The sequence below is a fragment of the Anthonomus grandis genome, chromosome 10 (assembly GCF_022605725.1).
Source record: "Anthonomus grandis grandis chromosome 10, icAntGran1.3, whole genome shotgun sequence".
NCBI classification, from domain to species: domain Eukaryota; kingdom Metazoa; phylum Arthropoda; class Insecta; order Coleoptera; family Curculionidae; genus Anthonomus; species Anthonomus grandis.
In genome coordinates, this window is record NC_065555.1 from 12,570,079 (window position 1) to 12,591,171 (window position 21,093).

Below are 21,093 nucleotides of genomic sequence, written 5' to 3' on the forward strand. Positions count from 1 at the left end.
CTTTATTTTAATAGCATCGACTCGAAAAATATTGCTTCGTAGAAGCATTATTAATTGGTGGTAAAAGCTTCCTTGCTGCCTTGATTTGAGCACACTACAAATTAAAAATAATTGATATAAGATTGATTTGTTAAAAACTATTTAGGAAAGCCACCTTTGTAGCTTTTTCTAAGAGTTTCCAACCAAATAAATAAAATAATTTTACAAAAATTTGGTTACGCACTCGTTTTCTTGATCTATTTGTATAAGGAAGTTTTTTTGAGAGTTTGTTATAAAACCGTTCCTTGTTCGACCCCAAGTGAACCCACAAAGTATGAAATATATTGTGGGTAAACGATTTCTTAAAATATAATAATAATAATTAAGACTTTATTTTCACAATTTAGGTTAGATTAACAAATAATTCTATCCTAAATATGATTGTACTATTGTGAAAAGAGGCGAAGTCCAGATGTAAAAAAACCTATACAAATAGGTTTATCTACTCTGCTCTACTTAACCTTAGATATCCATAGTACCTTAATTTTAGAGAAAAATTACAAAACATATATAAGAATATATTATCAATAGGCCATATATTTTAAAAATATAATTTTAAAATTTCCTTATGCGAATTCAGCACAGACCCTGAGTTCACACAACATTCTAAAAGAGTTTAATAAATTTGACCGCCGCTGATGATAGAAACTGTTTTTTTCAAGTCCAGTGAACGTGTGAGTAAAAATAGTAATGTCTCTAAATTAAAGGCTATTCTAATAGGAATTTACCTTTAGGCTAAATTTTAGGAAAACTTTAAATTTTTTTTAAAAATTATTGTGCAAATTAACCTTTCGAACTTGTAAAAAAATTAATCACTTAAAAGTTAATACCTTACAGTATCTTTATATCTATATTATTGCTCAAAAAAACGTAAATATCATTTTTTTAAAACCTATCTGTATCAAATCCACTTATATTTATGCCTAAGTCACCTTAACAAACATTCAGTTTATAAATATCCAATAATACGTACATCTTTATCTTTCAAGTGTGTCGCTACAACAATGGACCTCATCTTAAATAGATCCGTTACAAAGATGCTTTAAATTATTTTCTTAAATCATGCAACTTCAAGGATTTTTTTTCCAATCGTACTAAAAACTAGATAAGAATCCTATAAAGATACTTACATGGAGCTGACAAAAAGTTTAAAAATGCGCTCTGAAAAACCGGCAAGATTTAAGTATCATACAGCCAAAATATATCATACTTTTTTTTCCAAAGGCAGTACTTCATATAATAACTTTTTTTAGACCAGTGACTGATAAAAGTAGATACTAGTGAAATCATCCACCAAAAAAAAAATTCTGGTTTTAATCTCACCTGTCTGGGATATCACTGATTAGAGTTTGCGTTTTATAAAAAAAAATGACGCAAAAATTACAAAAAAAAATATATTAGTATCTGTTTATATTATATGTATAATAGTTTTGTGTCTAAAATTTTAAAGAGAGATTAAGGGGGCGTAATTCAAGTAATTTTGAGAAATGAATGAAATTACTAAAAAAATATTTAAAGACCTAAAATACTAATAAAGAAGCTTCCTAACTTCTTTCTGCAATCAAAATTCAAATTTAATATTTGGATACAATTAGTTTTTTATTTGTTACCTGAAATAAGACTGGCATTTAATTTTTAATTTTTATTTACAACAAATAGGTATTCTTTGATTATCAGATGTATACTCGTATGAGATAAAAATTATCAAATAGTTCGAGACAATAAAGAATCTCTCATAAGATGACTAGAACTTTTATTAAATTGGTTACGATCAGACGAATTTGTTACGTTTGGTTCAATAGTTGTATGAACCACAATAATATAAATGTTAGTAAACTTATTGATATATAGTGTGCAAAAATAGTAAAATTTTCTGTAAATACCAAAATGCAACAATCTTTAAAATACCTCACGTTCGCTACCGGAGCTTAAGAAGAAAATCTTGTTCCACAGGCCATGGAAATTTTTCTTATGAAATGACTTTAAATGGCATCGGATTTTTCAATATTATATTTATAGCATTGAAATAAAGCAAAATGAGCTATTTTTCAACCTGACGCATATTTGCGACACTGGTCTAGGGATATCTAAAGGACCACATGTTATATGTATTTAGTGAAAGGAATGTAATTGTAGAGTAATGGTTAAATAAAAAAACAAAATTTTAAATCCAAAAGATATAATTTATTATTTTTCAAAAAAATTAAAAAAAACATTCATCAACACATAGGCCAATGGGTAATTTAATATTTGTCTTACAAATTCCGCAGGAATAAAAAGTTTCTTTCCACAGCTTTTTAGTGCTACTTACTCAGCATCTTATTTTTTATCCAGTTTTTTAGGAAAATGGTGTTTCTGATGTTTTGTTATTAAATGGAAGCACATTTAATATGTTATCAGCATTCAGTAATTTTCTGGCAAGATCATTTCTAAACTCTAAGTAATTCATTTTACTGAAATGAGTTCTGTTATGTAAGAAGCAAGCATTCCAAATTAAAATATCCGTTACATGAAAAAATAATTTGATATACCATCGTAACGTCTTCCTAGGAGAAGAATAGTAGGAGATCATTTGGTCTGATCTATCTATATTCAACATATTGCAATTATAATCTACAATAGTAAAAGGCTTATTTACTAATTTCCCATTTTTAAACTTAACCTCTTTGAATGAAGCATTATGTTTAGTGGACATTGTTAAGACATCTCGTTTGTCTTCCATTTTTGCGCACCAATATATTATTATTCCCAGCAAAAACAGATTCTCCCTTTTTTAGATTTTTGGCAATTACACATTTTGGATTACCTTTACGATTTTTCCTAAGAGTTCCGACAACGTGTGTCTGGTCTCTATAAAGCGAAGCGACTAATTGCACACTGTTATAATAGTTCTCCATGTAAACTGTGTGCCCTTTTTCCAAATAATTTTGTAACAACTTATACACAACACTATAAATATGACCAATTTCATTACTAACCATCTCTTTTCCACAATATATAAAAAAATTCAAGACGAAACTATCAGGAGTACACAATTCATAGATTTTTATTCCAAATGTAGCTTTTTTCAGTGGAATATATTGTCTAAATAGTAAACGGCCTCGCCATAATAGTAACGCTTCAACTAAAGATAAGTTTTCTCCAGGATAATAAACGTTTTCAATATTTGTGATCAGATGATCTAACACCTCAGATATTTTATAAAGGCAACTGGTTTTATTTTTGTATTTTTTACTTTTGTCCAAATATAGGGTGATAGTACAGAATATCATTACTCCAATACGCCTTGAGATTTGGCATACGAATATTGCCTATTAAAATACACAAACCTAAAAATTTCTTCATCTTATCGACCGTAACGTTTTTCCAATTCTTTAAATTGGATTCACTTGAAATATTTGCTGTAAGTCTAATAATATGTTAGCGTGGGTGTTTGTCCATTTCACAATTTTTTCAAATAAATTAGTATTAAACAATAAAAAAAAATATCTAAAGTTGTAGTTTTTGGAAATAAATTCACTTTTAATCCTTCTTTGCCGATAAAATCGAGTAATGCTGGATCTGAATCTACTTCTGTCCCCTGTGAATTACTTTCTGAAACATTGATAGTACTGCCACCGTTAGTATTATTTGAATTGTCTTCAAAATTTTCACTTTCACTGCAGCTTGATGAGCTGCTCCTATCCTCATAGTCCGTAAAGCTATGGTTTTCATTTGATTTATTTGTAATTTCGGTTATATCTTCTTTACTTGAATATATAACACGGCTTTTCTTCATTGTGGATTACTTACGTAGGGTTGACATCTTGTAAACGCAAAAAGTATATTCTAATTCAATTCAATTTGCTTTAATACTATCAACACTGAACTGCCAAATTCAACTGCTTCTCATGGACTAACAAATGTTATTATCTTCAGACCAAGAACATTTTACAGTTATTTCATTATTCTATAACCTATTAAATCTGGTTTTGCCTCAAAAATAGTGCAATACCGTAGCAAAAACTGATAAGGCAGTCACGCCACACATTTGCAACGCCGGGCTCAAAAGCAAGAACCGATGTGTCGCATATATGCGACGCTGGTAGCGAACGCGTTAAGGTAGAGCAAAAAAGGGTCTTAAGATTAATGTCAAGACTTTATCGTGGAGTTTCGAAATGTTCCCTGGAGATGCGAAAAAAGGGAAAATGGCAACTTTTACTTAGATAATGAAAAAACAGCTAATTTACTGAAAAGAAACAGGTAGATACAGAAATGGAATCGACATTAGGATTTGGGCAAATGAACAGTTTCATGTAAAGAATTTGAATGATTTATAGTGGTGAAATATATAATTATCTTTTGAAGTAAGGTTAAGTTAGTTAAGGATCATTTATTTAAGTGAAAATATTCAGAGGGAATGAATGACAATTAAAGAACTGACTTATAAATAAATAAAAACTAATAGCATGGAATACTTGGAGCAAAACAGATTTTTCATTTCTAATAAATCTTCCATTGGTGTTTCAATAGGTAAAATCGTTAATATGTATCAACTCCGAGACGTAGTTGAGAACAGGACAAAGCAGATGATTTTGTTAAGAAAACAGATTAAAATTCCTTTATGAATTTGACAAGTTAAATAAAATAATACAATAGAGAATATATTATAAGCATTTATCATAAATAAAAAAATATCAGGAATCAAAATACAAAGATTTAAAGAGACTAATTGAAAAATGAATTGCAACTGGCAGTTAAGAAAAGTCTTGACTTCAAAAGGTCAAATTAAGTAAGGTATATAATATTGGTCTTTATTGAATACATATAGTGACTAAAAGAATAAGCTGATGACAAAGCCAATATTGCAAAAATTAAATAATTATGCAAAATTTTACAGTTGACAGATATGATATTGTTGGTATAAATAAAGAAATTATTGTCGAATTTTGATCAATTTTGACAGATTTAGTAATTGAGGTTAGTTAACTCAAAAAATTCATGCATTATCCCAAAGATGCTGGTCATACACTTTTATAAAAAAATCTACAGCATCACAAATACATTAATTAAAATTACAAAGGTTACATGTTTCGCTCGACTAGAGCATTATCAGACCATAACATACACAAAACACCTGACAATAAATAGGTATTCTTTGATTATCAGATGTATACTCGTATGAGATAAGAATTATCAAATAGTTCGAGATAATAAAGAATCTCTCATAAGATTACTAGAACTTTTATTAAATTAGTTACGATCAGATGAATTTGTTACGTTTGGTTCAATAGTCGTATGAACCATAATATTACAAACGTTAGTAACCATATTTATATATAGGGTGGAAAAATAGTAAAATTTTCTGTAAATACCAAAATGCAACAATCTTTAAAATAGCTTAAGGTAGAGCAAAAAAGGGGCTAAAGATTAATGTCAAGACTTTATAGTGGAATATCGAAATATTCCCTGGAGATGCGAAAAAAGAGAAAATGGCAATTTTTACTTGGATAATGAAAAAGCAGCTAATTTACTAAATTCCTAATTTACATTAGGATTTGGGCACATGGACAGTTTTATGTTAACAATTTGAAGAACTGACTTATAAATAAATAAAAACTCAAGGCATAAAATACTTGGAGCAAAAGAGATTTTCCATTTTTAATAAATCTTCCATTGGTGTTTCAATAGATAAAATCGTTAATATGTATCATCTTCAAAACGTAGTTGAGAACAGGACAAAGTAGATGAACTTGTTAGAAGAACAGATCAAAATTTTCTGAATTTGACAAGTTAAATAAAATAATACAATAGGCAAAATATTATAAACATTTATCATAAATAAAAGAATATCCAGGAATTATTGGCAATGATTTAAAAAGACTAATTGAAAAATTACTTGTAACTAGCAATTAAGAAAAGTCTTGACTTGAAAAGGTTAAAATAAGGTAAATAATATTGGTTTTTATTGAATACACAGAAATACATATAGTGACTGAAAAAATAAGCTGGTGACAAAGCCAATATTGCAAGTGTCAATCTAACGGAGTTATTTTCACAGTTGACAGATACGATATTGTTGGTATAAGTACAAAAATTATCATCGAATTTTTATTAACCTTGACAGATTTAATAAGTGACATTAGTGCCTAAATAATGAAGAAACCAATGTTGCGACTAATAATCTAAAGGAGTATTCATAGGCATGAAATAATTATGCAACATAACCGTTGACAGATATAATATGAAATTCGAAGAATTTGTTTCTTAAAAGGAGATAGCATATAATATTTGGGAGAAATAAACATGTAACCAAAAAACTTTTAATAGGTTAAGTTAAGTTACTGTGTATACAGTAAATTTTTTTATACTAATATATTTTCGGAGTCATGGCATAACCTGTGATCTGATTGAGGTTTGTGATATTACTCTAATAATGAACAAAATAGCCAATATAAGACCTGTAAAGTAAAAGTTTGTTGTTATAAAAAAATAAAAGTTGTTTATTTTCAAATTCAAGATCAGATCTAGTACTACAAGCATACAACAGTAAACGTAGAATCATTTATAGAAATGCCACTTATTAAAATTTATGTAATTATATTTATCTAAATGATAATATTTTCTAGACATTTTTTAAAGAGGAGCAAAGGTTATCACAGATATAAAGAATTAAGAACATATGTAAATGCAATTTAAAGCTTGTAAAAATTGTCTCTAAGCATTATGCAATGAATTTGTATGACAAATCGAAAATTCTATCTACACTTCATTAATGTATAATTATATAATATATTTAAATATATTTCATTAATTAAAAAAAAAAACTTATTATTATGACACATTTATTGTTTAAAACGAAATAAATTAAGCTAGAATTTACCTAGTAATATAATATATGATGCATAAAAAGTACGTCTAAATAGAATTTAAAATCAGTAATAGTAAATAATTAACTAATCTTTTTTAAAGACAATAATAATATTAAAACACTAAATATTGTGCAGAAATACGAGGCCTACTTATACCTATTATTACCAGAGTTCAGTTTTAATGAACTCTATGCTGGTATGTATCTTTCATAGTTAGGCTGAGTGTAAATGAATTGTATTGCCTTTTAGATAATTAGAATACTATAATATTATAATTTTTTAATAGTTTAATTGCTCATATTAGAATGGTACAATTAATTTTATAATTAAAGTTCTATTAATTATTTTTTTATAATAATTATATATAGTTCTGGGATATCTAATTAATATTCTATGAAGATGGAAATATTTCGGTTAAGTTAAATATTACTGAGATATAGGTTATTTACCGAAGTAACTAATATATACATTAACGCTTATTGAGCAACATCACATCAAAATGGTCCAGGGAACACATACAAATATGTTAATATTTTTGAGAAGATTGGAAAAAAGTTAATTATTGCAATTTTTTTACATAATTCGAATAAAATAACAATATAATTATTAACTTTTTTTTGTAGATTATAATCTACTCATAATTTAGGGCCCAAATAAAAATAAAGAACAAAATCCCATTTATAACCGTTTATTAAAAAAAATTATAAAAATAAAAATTTACCAAATACAAATTAAACTAGTAGCCAGATGGTCCACCTCTATTATTAATAACACTTTGGCATCGCCTAGGCATACTTAAAATTAAATTATTAATTAATTCTTGGGGCAACTCCTCCCAAACATGTGTCACAGCAAGACGAAGCTCCAGAGCGCTTTGAAAAAAGTCAAATCATTGAAGAAGTGTCCTTTTTAACCAATTCCAAACATGCTCAATTGGATTAAGGTCCGGTGAGGTAGAGGACCAGGGTAGAAGATTGATTTGATTTTCCTCAATAGCGATTCGCACAAGCCGTGCTCGATGTGGTGAGGCATTATCTTGTTGCAACAACGAATTTGGGCTCATTTCGCGTAAATATGGAACAATTACAGGCAGTAGTATATTATCCCTATAACTTATTCCAGTCATCGTATTTTCCGCAAAAATGAGGTTTGTTTTTACGTCAAGTCTAATGCCACCCCAAAACATTAGTGATCCACCACGTTGCGTTACTACTTCCCGGGCATGACGCAAACGACTTTTATTTCCTTTCTCTCTCCAGACACGAATTCTACCAGAATCACGATAAAATGAAAATCGAGACTCATCCGTAAAAAGAACTGTGGCCCATCTTTCTTGATTCCAATTAACATATTCTTGGCACCACGTTAATCTTGCACCTCGATTTCCTAAAGTTAACCGAGGAACCCTTAGGGGTCTTCTGGCATGAAGTCCTCTCTCATGCAAACGGTCTCTAATAGTTTGACCTGAAACCTCGACGTTATGCACTCGTGAGAGCTGCTGAATCAAAACAGAGGCTGTTACCGTGGGATTTCTTTGAGCTTGCAAAGTTATAAAACGGTCTTGGGCAGGTATGGTAACTCGCGACGGGCCTTGATGCCGTTCTCTAACATCATTTGTCTCTCTACATCTTGTCCACAAACGGTTAATTACACTGGGAGATGTATCCAAAGCTCTTGTAACGTCTCTTTGACTTGTTCCTGCCTCAAGCATTCCAAATGCTCTTGGCATTTCCTCTCGAGTTAAATGTCATCTTTCCATTTTTATTAAATAAAAACTAAATCACAATGGTTTGGTTGGAACCACAGAAAATGCGATATTGCGTTAGAATTTAAAAATTATAATCTGCGTTATTTCGACAAAATGTGCAAGTAGCAAAAAACGCTGTTCTGGCATGATTTTTTGTACCCAAATATTTATTTTACTTCGTTGGTATCTTAATATTAAAGGTAGTATCTATTCCGTATGAAAATATAAATATATAAAAATTTATAAGGTGAAAAAAACTATTTTTCTAAGTGTTCCTTAGACCATTTTGATGTGTATATTATAAATAAAATATGTATATTTCTTATGGTTTAAGAAATATTTTTTTAGTTGTGTCTTTTAGAAATAAACTTTATTTCAAAATGTTTAAATATTTTAATGCTTAAATTAATTTTTGAATTTGAAAATCTATTTTTTTTTTCTTATATTAAAACTACTAAAATAAAAACAAATCTAATTTATTACTGTTAAATAAAACTAAAAAAATAAATTTGTAGATTAATTAATTAGAACATTTTTATTTTAATTAAGGTATTTAAATAATAATTTTGGAAATTATAAAAATAGAGATTTTAATGTGAACATATTTTTTTAAACTTTAAGAAGTTTTCGACTGATTACACAAAGAGCTTTTAAATTTAATAAAATAAGTTAAATATTTATATAAAATATTTATCAAAAAATAAAACCACTATTAATTATAATTAAAAAAAGAGTTTTTAACAGTTATTAATTAGATAAATGCAAAAATCGAAAATAATAAAAAAAATGATTTTTTTAAATCTTAGGATTTCCTTATTCAAATTACAAAACTAAATTTCAAAATTTATTTATTTTTTGAACTTTAGTTTTCAAATACTTATAAAGAAAAGTCAAAATAAAAAAACTAAATATTAGAAAAGCGTTTAACTTAAACGCTAAATTCTCTATCTAATTATTTATAAATTTTATTAAAACATTTATTTAGAAATAAAAGCAATTTTAATTACAGTTGAAAATTTAAACAGATTTCCATTTTTTTTAAAGTAATAATATAAATATTTACCAGACTTATATTTAATTAATAATAAAAGAGTCCTTATAAGTAAAAAAAATAATTAGGCAAATTTTAAATAGATTTAAAATATTTAAATTCAAGAAAAAGTTTAAAAAATAAATTTTTTAATTTAGTTTTCTAATATAACTTAATTAAAAAAAAGTTTTTACGCTAAATTAAATAAATATACTTAAATATTTATAAAAAAATTACACCAATTTTTACTAGAGTTAAAAAAATTAAGCAGAAACAATTTTTTTAGACTATGATTTTTTTGTAAGTAATAATATATGTATAAAATGGTTATATTTTAAGCTAAGTAAAATAATTTAAAAAAATTATATTAAAAGGACTCTTATATTAAATTAAAAAGAATGATGCAAATTTTAAAATAACTATAAAAAGTAAAACATATTATAACTAAATTCATTATTTAGTATTCAATATTAAATATTCAAATAAAAGAAAAAGCATTAAACTCTAACTAATATGTAAAAAGTAAAATATTTAATTAAAATGCTTATAAAAAAATAAAACAAATTTTAATTACAGTTAAAAAATTTAAACAGAAATAATTTTATTTAGACTATTATCTTTTGGACCCTTATATAAAATTTTAAAAAATGCAGAAAATCTGAATTTATTAAAAAATTTAATGTTTATTAAAATATGATGTTTTTATAAAAAGAAATATATAAAAATATATTTTTATTTGTTTTTAATTATCTAAAGCTCCTTAAGATAATATATTTTTTAATACGTCAATTGCCACATGACGTCATATCGATATGTCGTAGGGATTTTCTTAACCAATATTCTGGCTTTAATACTTTTTATACCGTTTCTACGTCACAGCAATTATAAATTCTTACGGCAGAATAAATGCATGGCCTGCTAAACTTAAAATCATTTAGTGTATTAGTTTTATTTGTGCTCTATCCCCAAAAATTACCATGTTTATTATTCCTTATGTAACTACTACACTATACTTATAATTATAATTTTACTTAAGTATAGAGTAGAATAGGAGTTTATTGCAATATTCAGAAGCAGTTAATGAAGATTCCTTATGTTATCACAAGTTTTATGTAGAGAGATCTGTAATATCCTTAGTAAAAATTTTTGTAATATTCTTTACTTTTATAGTCTTTTTTGTAATAAGGAAAAACTACGTTAAATATCAAAAACATCAAATTTCATATTATGACGGATGCATAATTCTATGCATCATAGTAGGCATATTTTAAGAAAAATCGATTAAAAAATCTATTTATTCTTCTTAATCCCTACTTTAAATAATAAACATGTAAGATCAAATTTTTTAATTTTAATTATAAAATTTGGATAATATTGTTTTCTAATATGATAAAAAAGGTTTTCTATTAAAACATATATATTTGGTTTATCGTTTATTTTTAAAACATCCTCTAAAAAAAACTAAAATATATATGCGTGCATAAGTCTTTTCAATTTGCGTCATATGATTTTGAGAGAAAAACCTATGACTCAAAACTCGAAAAAGTAAATCATGCTTTCAATACATTACGCTTATAACAAGTTATCTGATTACCGAACTTTATTATCTTTTATTTATTTTAAGCTTTTCTTAAAAATATTTACACCTGCACCGCAAGGTGTAAGTACTTATCTAAAAAGAGCAAACATGCATGTTTTAATAAAAAACAAAGAAAATAGACGTCGATAAGTCAATAAGAACATTATCGAGCCAGTGTCAATGAAAATACACAGAATGTTGCAAACTTATTGGGCACTCCGCTATATTATTTAATTAATTTCAAGTTTTTCGGTATACTTTTTTTTTATAAAACTCTATGGATTTGACAACGTAAAATTTAATGATTCTTAGCAAAAAATTTCTAATATGAGCAATTAAACGAGGAAAAAAAGTTCACGTTTTTATATAAAAAAAAATAGCTATATACCTAGTTTAGGGCATATTGGAACCGGAAGTTTTAAACGAATTCCTTAGACATTTTTAACAAAGTGATCTTAAAGCATTTTTGATGTACATAGAAAGATATACATACATAAATGTTTATTAGGTAAAAATATACACTGTGTATTTTATGGCATTATATTACTTTTAGCTGTTTGATGTCGCATTAAATTTACGTACGTGTAATTAGATATTTATTGTAAATTTTTTTAGTAATAAGTTACTTTGATACATTTTGCTACTTTTCATACTGGACATACATACATAGGTATGCATTTATGTATACATATTCGGTACATACGTATCGATGTATGAGGGTATATTGTATATTATATCGTTTGTTAAACACCAAATTTACGGAAAATTGTGAAATGTTAGTTATTCAATCAAAAATAACTAATATAATATTATTTAAATTAAATTTTGGCCAAGACCCTAATATTATGTAATAGCACTAGAAATTATAAGTTTTCGATATATCTAAACTAAAAAACCTACTGTAGACTTTTTATAATTTAAATGTTGGCCATGACTTAATTTAATATGAACTATATAAGCAGTAACTATGAGATTTTTTTTGTAAACCCAGTATCATTTATTTTTATTACAAAATTTTGATCGTAGTTAAGAAAGCTTATTAATTGTATTTTTGTTTTATAATGTAATTTCTTCTAAAATAGATTTATTGTAATAAACAATCGTGTTAATAAAATATTATTCTATGTGTTTTTTTATAAATACATATTGAGCCATATTTAAATTGTCTTTAGTAGTAGCCCTTTGAGGCATTGTGTCTTATGGGGACGATACCATATAAACTCAAAAAAAAATTAAAATTAATCTTTTATCATGTAATCTCATAATAGGCGATTTATATAAAATGTTTCTTTAACTGAGAACAAGGTTAGGCGTATATCTGCTTTATAATGGATATTTACAACCTCGGAGAGTTGAAATAGTGTCACAAAAAAACTGACTTGATAATTGAGCTTATGAAGGCCTTAAATTATAATACTCTAATAAAAGAATTATGTCTTATGGGAGTGTTACCATGTGAGACCTTTTCTTAATACAGTGTTCTAAAAAATATTCCTCGGTCTCTCTATTTGTCCATTTAATAAGTATTGATAAAGTTGATTTTAAGACTATACGGATGTATGGGAATTATGTCTTTCAGGCATTTTTTATTTGATTTAATTTATTTATTTAATGTACACTGTTTAACAGGATAACTTAATTACAAAGAAAGGAGTAAAGAATAAATCAAAATAAAAACTTACATGCCCTAGAAACGTAAAATCCTAAATAAAAAAACAATTTATCAGATACTAACACAGATAGAAATACTGACAAACTAATGCACCAAAGCAGAGGTATATAAATATATACAATAATTACTTAAATAATACAATAATTTTAACAGGCAAGTTAGGTGAAGAAGGAAATATACATATTAGGTATACTGAATATAAAAGAGCTCTATCTACCTGCTAAAATGTCTAAGGTAAAATGCTTGGGGATAGAGCAAATACAGGTGTTAAAAATATCGTTAGTAATAATAGTACAATTAATATTATTAATAAATAAATAGTAAAGTTATTACTTAAAGTGTTATATGTAGTACACATAGCATAAATATTAATGAAATTAAGTTTTTCTTGTTAAGAATGACTGCATATTAAGAAAACTTATTTCTGGGAATCCTTGAGGTGGATAATTGGCGTGAGTTTTAAAGAATAGTAATTTAAGAAACCTTCTCTAAATCCTCCAGATCCTCAATATGTAAATGGTATTCAAAAGCTCAAATAATAGAAGCATATATCAGCTTATATTTGATAAAAGCAAAATAGATAATAGAAACGGTATTTATATTATGAAATGCATGGCTTGGCATAGAGATAAAGCCATAGATCTTGTATATAATGGTTTCAAAGTGTTTGGTGCAAGAAATTTAACTTTTACGAAATTTTACTTGGGTCGTCTTTTATTTGCTGTTTAGTTTAATTTACGTAATTCTCATAGGCAGTCACAAGTAGTGTAGAAAATTATTGATATGTTATATTATATTTCGTTTTTTTGTAATCTTGTGTAGTTTGTTCTTCAGTTTAATGTTTAGTTACATTTAAACATTGTACCAATTTGAATACTTGGTCTTGCATTTGGGAGCATGTGTTGGCAAAAGGATATCCAGAGTTGAGTAAACAAATCTCTAAAAAATATCACAGGTACTTTTTAAGTCTTTGTGGAAAAGCTCATGGTATCGTCTTTGAAAATTTGCTTTTTTAAATTGATACAGCAAAAGTTTGTGTGGTTTGTGTGGTTTTAAGTTTTTGTAATTTATTATAACTTTGTTATAACTGAAGCCACTTTTCTCTCCTTAAGGTAGTGGAATTTATTTCACGACTTTTTGTAGGTTTTTATTTAAGGCATTTTTATTTTCTTTTAATCAGTTGAAGCTGTTGATAATTAATTCCAGAAAATTGATTTTCATTATAATTTTTTTCAAAAAGTTTAAGCCATTTTTCGCTTTTCACAGAGCCTTGAATATGTTTTTGATATTTTTAGATAACTGAAGTCATTTTAAGAAAATTTAATCAGTAGTTACCCAATAACAACTATTAGAAACTTTAAATCTCCTAGCACCGCAAGTTTTGGTAGAAGATTCACGATATCAAACGATGCCTATTGGATTCTAAGGTAAGCTTAATCAGTAAGTAAAACTAGCGACCAGAAAAATACTGTGGGTTATAAGGAGACGACGCCAAAAAACAGTTATCCAAGATTTGTGTGAGGATCAACTAATAACGTGGATATCTGAGTAAAAGCAAATGAAAAAATAAGTCAGTTGAGCTGAGAAGTAACTCAATACTTATTTATTACTTACTTCCTTAATTTGTGTCTATTCGAGGAGAATAACTGTAGGAATATATTGATTATAATTTTGATCAATATAAACCTTACATTTTTTGACTCAATATTTAATGAAATGTTGACGAAGCTCCTGTTGTTTTAGACTTTAATATAATGCAATCACTATATAAATAATTTTTCGATTAGTAAAATCTAAGTTAATTAACTATATAGAAAGACTAAGCTTTAAGCACTCACAGAGGCAATTGCTACCTGCCTGTCTTTGGATGATGCTCTCTTTTGCATACTAGCTATTTCTTTAAATATTTATTTAAAACTATGGAGAAACTGCTAATTCTTCTTCATATTTAAATAAATATCTTTAAGAACGTAGGAGGACAAATAGTAAAAAAGTTCACCGACCTCAATGTAAACTAAGTTAGTAATCGAAGGAAAATTTTGCTTAGATAAACAAACTACAATTTTCTAGTAAATGTCTACGTAGCCTAAGAAATAACATTATTTGGAAGCTTATTGTGGATTCAGCGAGCCTATCTTGTATAGGCATGCACAGTAACATGTTAATACATATAAAAGAAAATTTTGCTTTACTGAGTATCCTATACCTCTTAGGGGTATTTTCCTGTAAGTATATTATGTGCTAATATGACGTTAGGACTTACAGCTATATAAGTGTCTACATGTCAAGTAAAATATTACATAGTATGTAATACCTCACTGTAATGAAAATATTTACTAGAGAACGATAACTAATTCAAAGCTGTATATTAGAGTTGTCTAAAAAATTAAATCTAAATGTCTCCTAAAACATTGTAATTCATATAAAAAGCCAAGTTTTATGGCTAGGATTAAAGGCGATAAGCCACTAAGTACATTTCAACTAAAAAGGTAATGAATTAAGAAAGCTTGGATGAAGGTCATAAATATTTAGGGATTTGATTACAGTAGCAAGATTACTAATAAATAGGTTGTTTAAAAATTGAATTTTTAAGTAATGCGTCTAATACCTTATCTTAACATTAATAATAATTAATGGGTCCAAAGGTTATATTTGTAATATGAAAATCGCATTTATTTATAATTAGGTTTATAGATTACTGCATGAAATTCCAAAATCTCTTATTGGTTATTTTTTAAAAATTATTTGACATAAAAGTAAGTAATAAGTAATTGTAGTAAGTAATAAAAACCGAAATTTCTAACAATGTATTATATTTGTATCATATACTTTATTTATAAGAGCCTCTATAATACCCACATGCAACTAAGCTAGATCAATTGTAAAAATGATCAAATGACCGTTCTTATATCTTTGACAAATTGATTGAGTTTAAAATCAACCTAAATTTTGACATCTTAAAAACAAACATATTTAAAAAAAATAAAATTTAAAATACCTGCTAAAACATGTTTTATGAAAAATTTAATAAGCGAATTTATAAAAAAAAAAAACTATGGCGCGATGAAGCTTTCATCATTTTTTCATTCGAGTTTAATTCGAGTTTAATTAAATTATAAATTTTTTGATTTAACGAACTTTGATAAAATGTTAGTGTTACTAAATTTAAATAAATTATCCTTTAAAGTATAAGCGGTTAAAAAAAAATTATGGATATTTTCCATGTTCACGCTCATCATCTAAGTCAATATAATCAAAAATAACTTACGAATAAAATATTTTTAATATTATTTCTTTTAATTTAGCTTACCATATTTCAAATTTTTAAAATTCAGCTATTATTTTAAATAAAAAATGGATATGTTTGGTCATGTTTGAGTAGATTTTTTAGGCTTAGCTGCAATAAAAAAATCCTTATACGTTAATTTTCTAAAAATACGGCGTTAATAAACTTAGTTATAATTTTTTTTATTCTTATTAAAAAAATAATAATAATATAAAATAAAACTAATATAAAATTTTAATTGTATGCATTTAAGTTATGCATATTTTATTTTAACAGCCATTAGTAATAAGTCGGTATTATTGGGTTTAATTATACCAAAGTAAGGTTAGTGAGTAACTTGATTTAAACTTGTAAGCTGTTATATAGTACCCACCCCCATAAAACTCCACGCAATATTTAGGAGCATTACCGCCATAGACATTTTACTGCAAGTATTTTGTTTGTTGTCTTTAACTTCATTCCCGTAGGAAAGCAAAATTGACTTACATTTTGTAGATATAATAAAAAATGAGATGAGGTATCTGAATGAATATAGATGAAGGACCTAAAAAAGAATTCATGCTGCACTCATTGATGCTTAAAATATAGGAAAAATAGGTTTAGCTATTTGACAATGTCACAAACAAATTCAAAAGTTTGTAAAAAACAAGAAAAGTACTTTCTGAAAATGACTGAAAGAAGTCATAATTAAATTCAATCTTCTAGAATTGTTAGCTACTGCTAGAGAAATCTTAGCTTCCCTTTATATTGTGATCTACTTTTAATTGCTTGAAACAGTTCTTTAGATTTTCAGGATTCATAGAACATAGAAAAAAATTCAACTATCTACAAGACTTTAAGAATAAGATCAACTATCTAAATAAATGCAAAGAAAAACTCGCACAAAAGATACAGAGGCAGAGATGCACGAGAGAGAAAGTCAAGGTCATGTCGCACTAGAGAGAGAAGCTTAGACTCGTACGAGAGATAGAAACAGACATGCACCAGAGAGAGAAAGTCAAGGCCACTCTCTCAAATCTCTATCTCTCTCTTTCATGCGATGTGACCTGCAGTAAGAGTCCTAAAAAAAATTAGGATCTACCACTACACACTTTTTTATATTTGCAATGATAAGGAGCTTTATCCCATTAGCCCGTAGTGTTACATATACAGATGTTACATATACAGTGTTACATATATATAGCTATGAAATGGCTATATATTAGGAACAAAAGACTGAATGTAAAAATGCTAAAAACGTTTTTTATAAAACAAAGAGAAAACATATTATCTCACCCTTATCTGCAACCCATTGGACAGCATGTTGTACATCCCTTAAATCTTAAATAGAAAGAGGGGTCGAGTGATACATTATCTTAAAGCTCTTGAAAAGTGCTTTCCAATTACATCATAGAAAGCCACATTTGAGAATATTCTTCTCTATTTATAAAGGAAAACAATAAATAATAACGAATTTTTTAAAATTTTTATAATTATTTTATTAAATATTAAAAAAGATGGCTACCGATATAGTGGCATGTCTATTAGCAATTTTATAAAGATTTATTATTTTAATTAATCCAATACTTATACCAGATTTAATCAATTTTAAGACCAAATTTAAATGGCGACATGTATGCTGAAATGCTATGGAAGTCTAACGAACCACTAAGAGTGCAATAATTAGAAAATCACAGCGACATACAGGGAAATTTATCATTAGAGGAACGCTTACTATAATTCCAACAAGATGGAGCACCTCCTTATTGTATAGTTTTTGTTAGGCAATGGTCGGATGCTCATTATCATAACTAGTGGATTGGAAAAAGAGGTCCTATTGAATTGCCATCTAGAACCCGGACCTAACAACTCTGGACTTCTTTTGTAGGATTACCTCAAAATCTGTGGTTTTTAAAACACAACCTGAGTCGCTAGAGCAACGTCAGCATATTCAACAAAGCCATCGAGAAACATTTGTTAATGTACGTGAAGAATTTGAAAGTAGGCTTTATTATTGTCTTTGCCATACCAAAAATCGATGTCAACATTTAATTAAGTAATAATAAAAATTTGAAAATAGTGTTTTTCTTGATAAACAGAGAAAATTTTTCTAAAATATGGCTTTCTATTCTGATATTATTGGAAAGCATTTTTCAAGATAATATTAAACTCGACTTCCCTTTTTATTTAAGATTTTAGGAGTGGATCTCACTATGTCTAAAGATTTGTAGATAAGGGTAAAATAACATGCTTATTTTTGTTCCCCCTTTATTTCATAAAAACCGCTTTTAGCGTTTGCTTATTCAGTTTTTCGTATCTAATAAATAGCCAAATTTAAATTTTTAAATTGTCACTCTGCATGTAAAATAGTGCCATCTAAGCATGTGTTATGTCACTGAAACTGTAAATTGCTGAATTCTCGAGCAAATTAGTTGCTATCAGGAGCCAGTGCGTGCCGATTCGGGTAGCCGTAAAATTTTTATACACGTCTTAAATTTTTTTCTCCCATTAAGTAATTACTTTTTTTAGATCCCTTGCTGCAATTTTCCAAAAAAACCTTACTATCCAAAAGGCTATCTATATATCCTTTAGCGAAATTCTTCTTTCCACGCTGTTTTCAATGAAAGTTGATGATCACATTGGCAAATGCGTGTCTCAGTCAAATGCTCAATTATTATTTGGGGTAACTCATACTTTTCATGCCTGAGTAGGTGGTCTAAGTATGCTGTTTTCCTTACGTCTATGATATGTAGTAGCTTTCGCTTACCACTTATTCTCCGAAGTACTCCATCGTTTGTAATGTTTTTCGTCGAATGAATGCCCAGTATTCGTCGGTAGTACCTAAGACTTAAACGCGTAAACGTTTCCAGTCTGATAATCGTATTCCTTGTTCTTATTTATGCTTGTCAGAATTTCCATGTTTAAAACTCTCCTCAATCGAAATCACCTGTTCGCATCTCTTGCTCATTAGCCTAATCAACCTAAAGTCATTGCATTGACGAGAATTTCGTATATATCGAATAATTCTGTTGGAATTTTATCAGAGTTATATATTTGGTTTAGTAGTTTTAGGAAGAGATCCAAGTTTTCTTCATCAATTAACTTAATAATTTCGAAGTAAATATTGTCTAATCCCGTGATTTTATAGATCTTCAGTTGACATGTAAGATCAAATTCATTTATGGTGGAAGCTTCATTTTTAATGCTAGTATGTGGCAGTTTTAGTAAATCGGCATAAATCTCGGATGTTATTTTCCTATTTTTTATTCCTTGGCGATATCTTTTGCTTATTGATAGTTATTATCAAACAATCTATATTGTGTTTGTCGGTTATTTGCTCCAGCTATTTCCTTTATTTTTTTATGCAAGTTAAAGCTTTATTTTCGCTTAATAATCGCAGTAGAATATAAACTATATATTCTACTGGGTTTTTGTTTTTGCATTTTCCATGCTTATCCTTTAGCTCCAGAATTTCTTCAGTCATTTATTGCTCCTTTTTCTTAATCTCTGATTTAAGGTGTTTAGTGTTTATGACCTTCTCTAATATATTAGATATTTTAGTCCAGGTCGCGTCAGCGTCATCTGCTCTCAGTTGGCTTTGATTAACCTGACTTTTCTTTTAATGGCTGTACATTAATTTATGGTGTCTTCGTAAGCGATAATCAGATCCTATGTTTGCACCGAAATGGCTTTTGCATTTTTTTGCTCAGCTGCAGAACTTGTGATTTACCATGATATAGTTAATTTTGTTTCGCTGTATGTCATTATTATATTGAGATGTTCACGTATTGAGCTATTGCGGGTGTTGCTTGAACCAAGTATTTAAGATAACAAACTTGTTTTCCTGACACAGCTATCAGTCTATCCCCTCTGACATTTTTTTGGCCCAATCAAAAACTTCCAATAATCTCTGATGAGTTTCCCTTCTCGATCCTCGCATTTAGGTCACCCATAACATAGGCAATTTCTTGTTCTTCAAAGGTATTTTCTTGTACAACTTGGTAGTTCTTTAAGGGTTAATACACTATCAAGCTAATCCAATAGTATATCGCTTGATCAAATAATAATATTATTTGATCAAGCGATATATACCTGAGGTCGCTATGTAGGACTTTAGTAAGATTCTGGGATGGATTCTAATAATTATAAAAGTTTTTTGTTTGAAGTCGCGATCGATCCTGAGCCTGGCCATCGCTTTACAAATAACTCATACCAGTTATTTGCAAGCTTGTCTCCATCGAACAGTTCCATGTCGCTATTCTGTAAGTGTGGTTCTTAATTTTCAACCTGGGGATTCTTCGCACCCTTGGACCACTGAAGGTCTGCCGGAGACTGATAACCATTCTTTGTAAGTTCTTACCATTTTAGTTTACGCTGGATAGTAAATGGAGTGATTTCCTGTTACCTGTTTCATCGCAGTATTAAGGCCGTCAAATACTGTTATAGTCGAGCCCTTCACTATACTCACTTGAAGTAGCCCAAGATCAGCACTTTGTGCTTCAACTTAGTACTGAGCAGCAGCATCATCTTTAATCTGGATATCTTGGGAGACATTCCTCTATCCACTACCTGAAGAGGTACCCGATGAGGAATCTAGCGACACCCCTGTGAGGTTTGCTGGATATTGATAATTTTTTTTACATTTTTTGGTAAGCTAGACGAGTTAAATGACTTTATACAGGCAATTTTTATAGCACTAATCGATCATTATTACTCATATTTTACTGGTTTCGATCGAATAGAGATAATCAATGATTAATATTGCATTAAGATGACGTAATCTTAAAAACTGATATAGCTATCTCTCCAGTTCATTTACAATACCCAAAATTTCTGATGTTCGGGACTGGATCTAAGGCAATTTAATATACAATCAGAAAAAATTTCCTGAAACTGATTATTCAATTCAG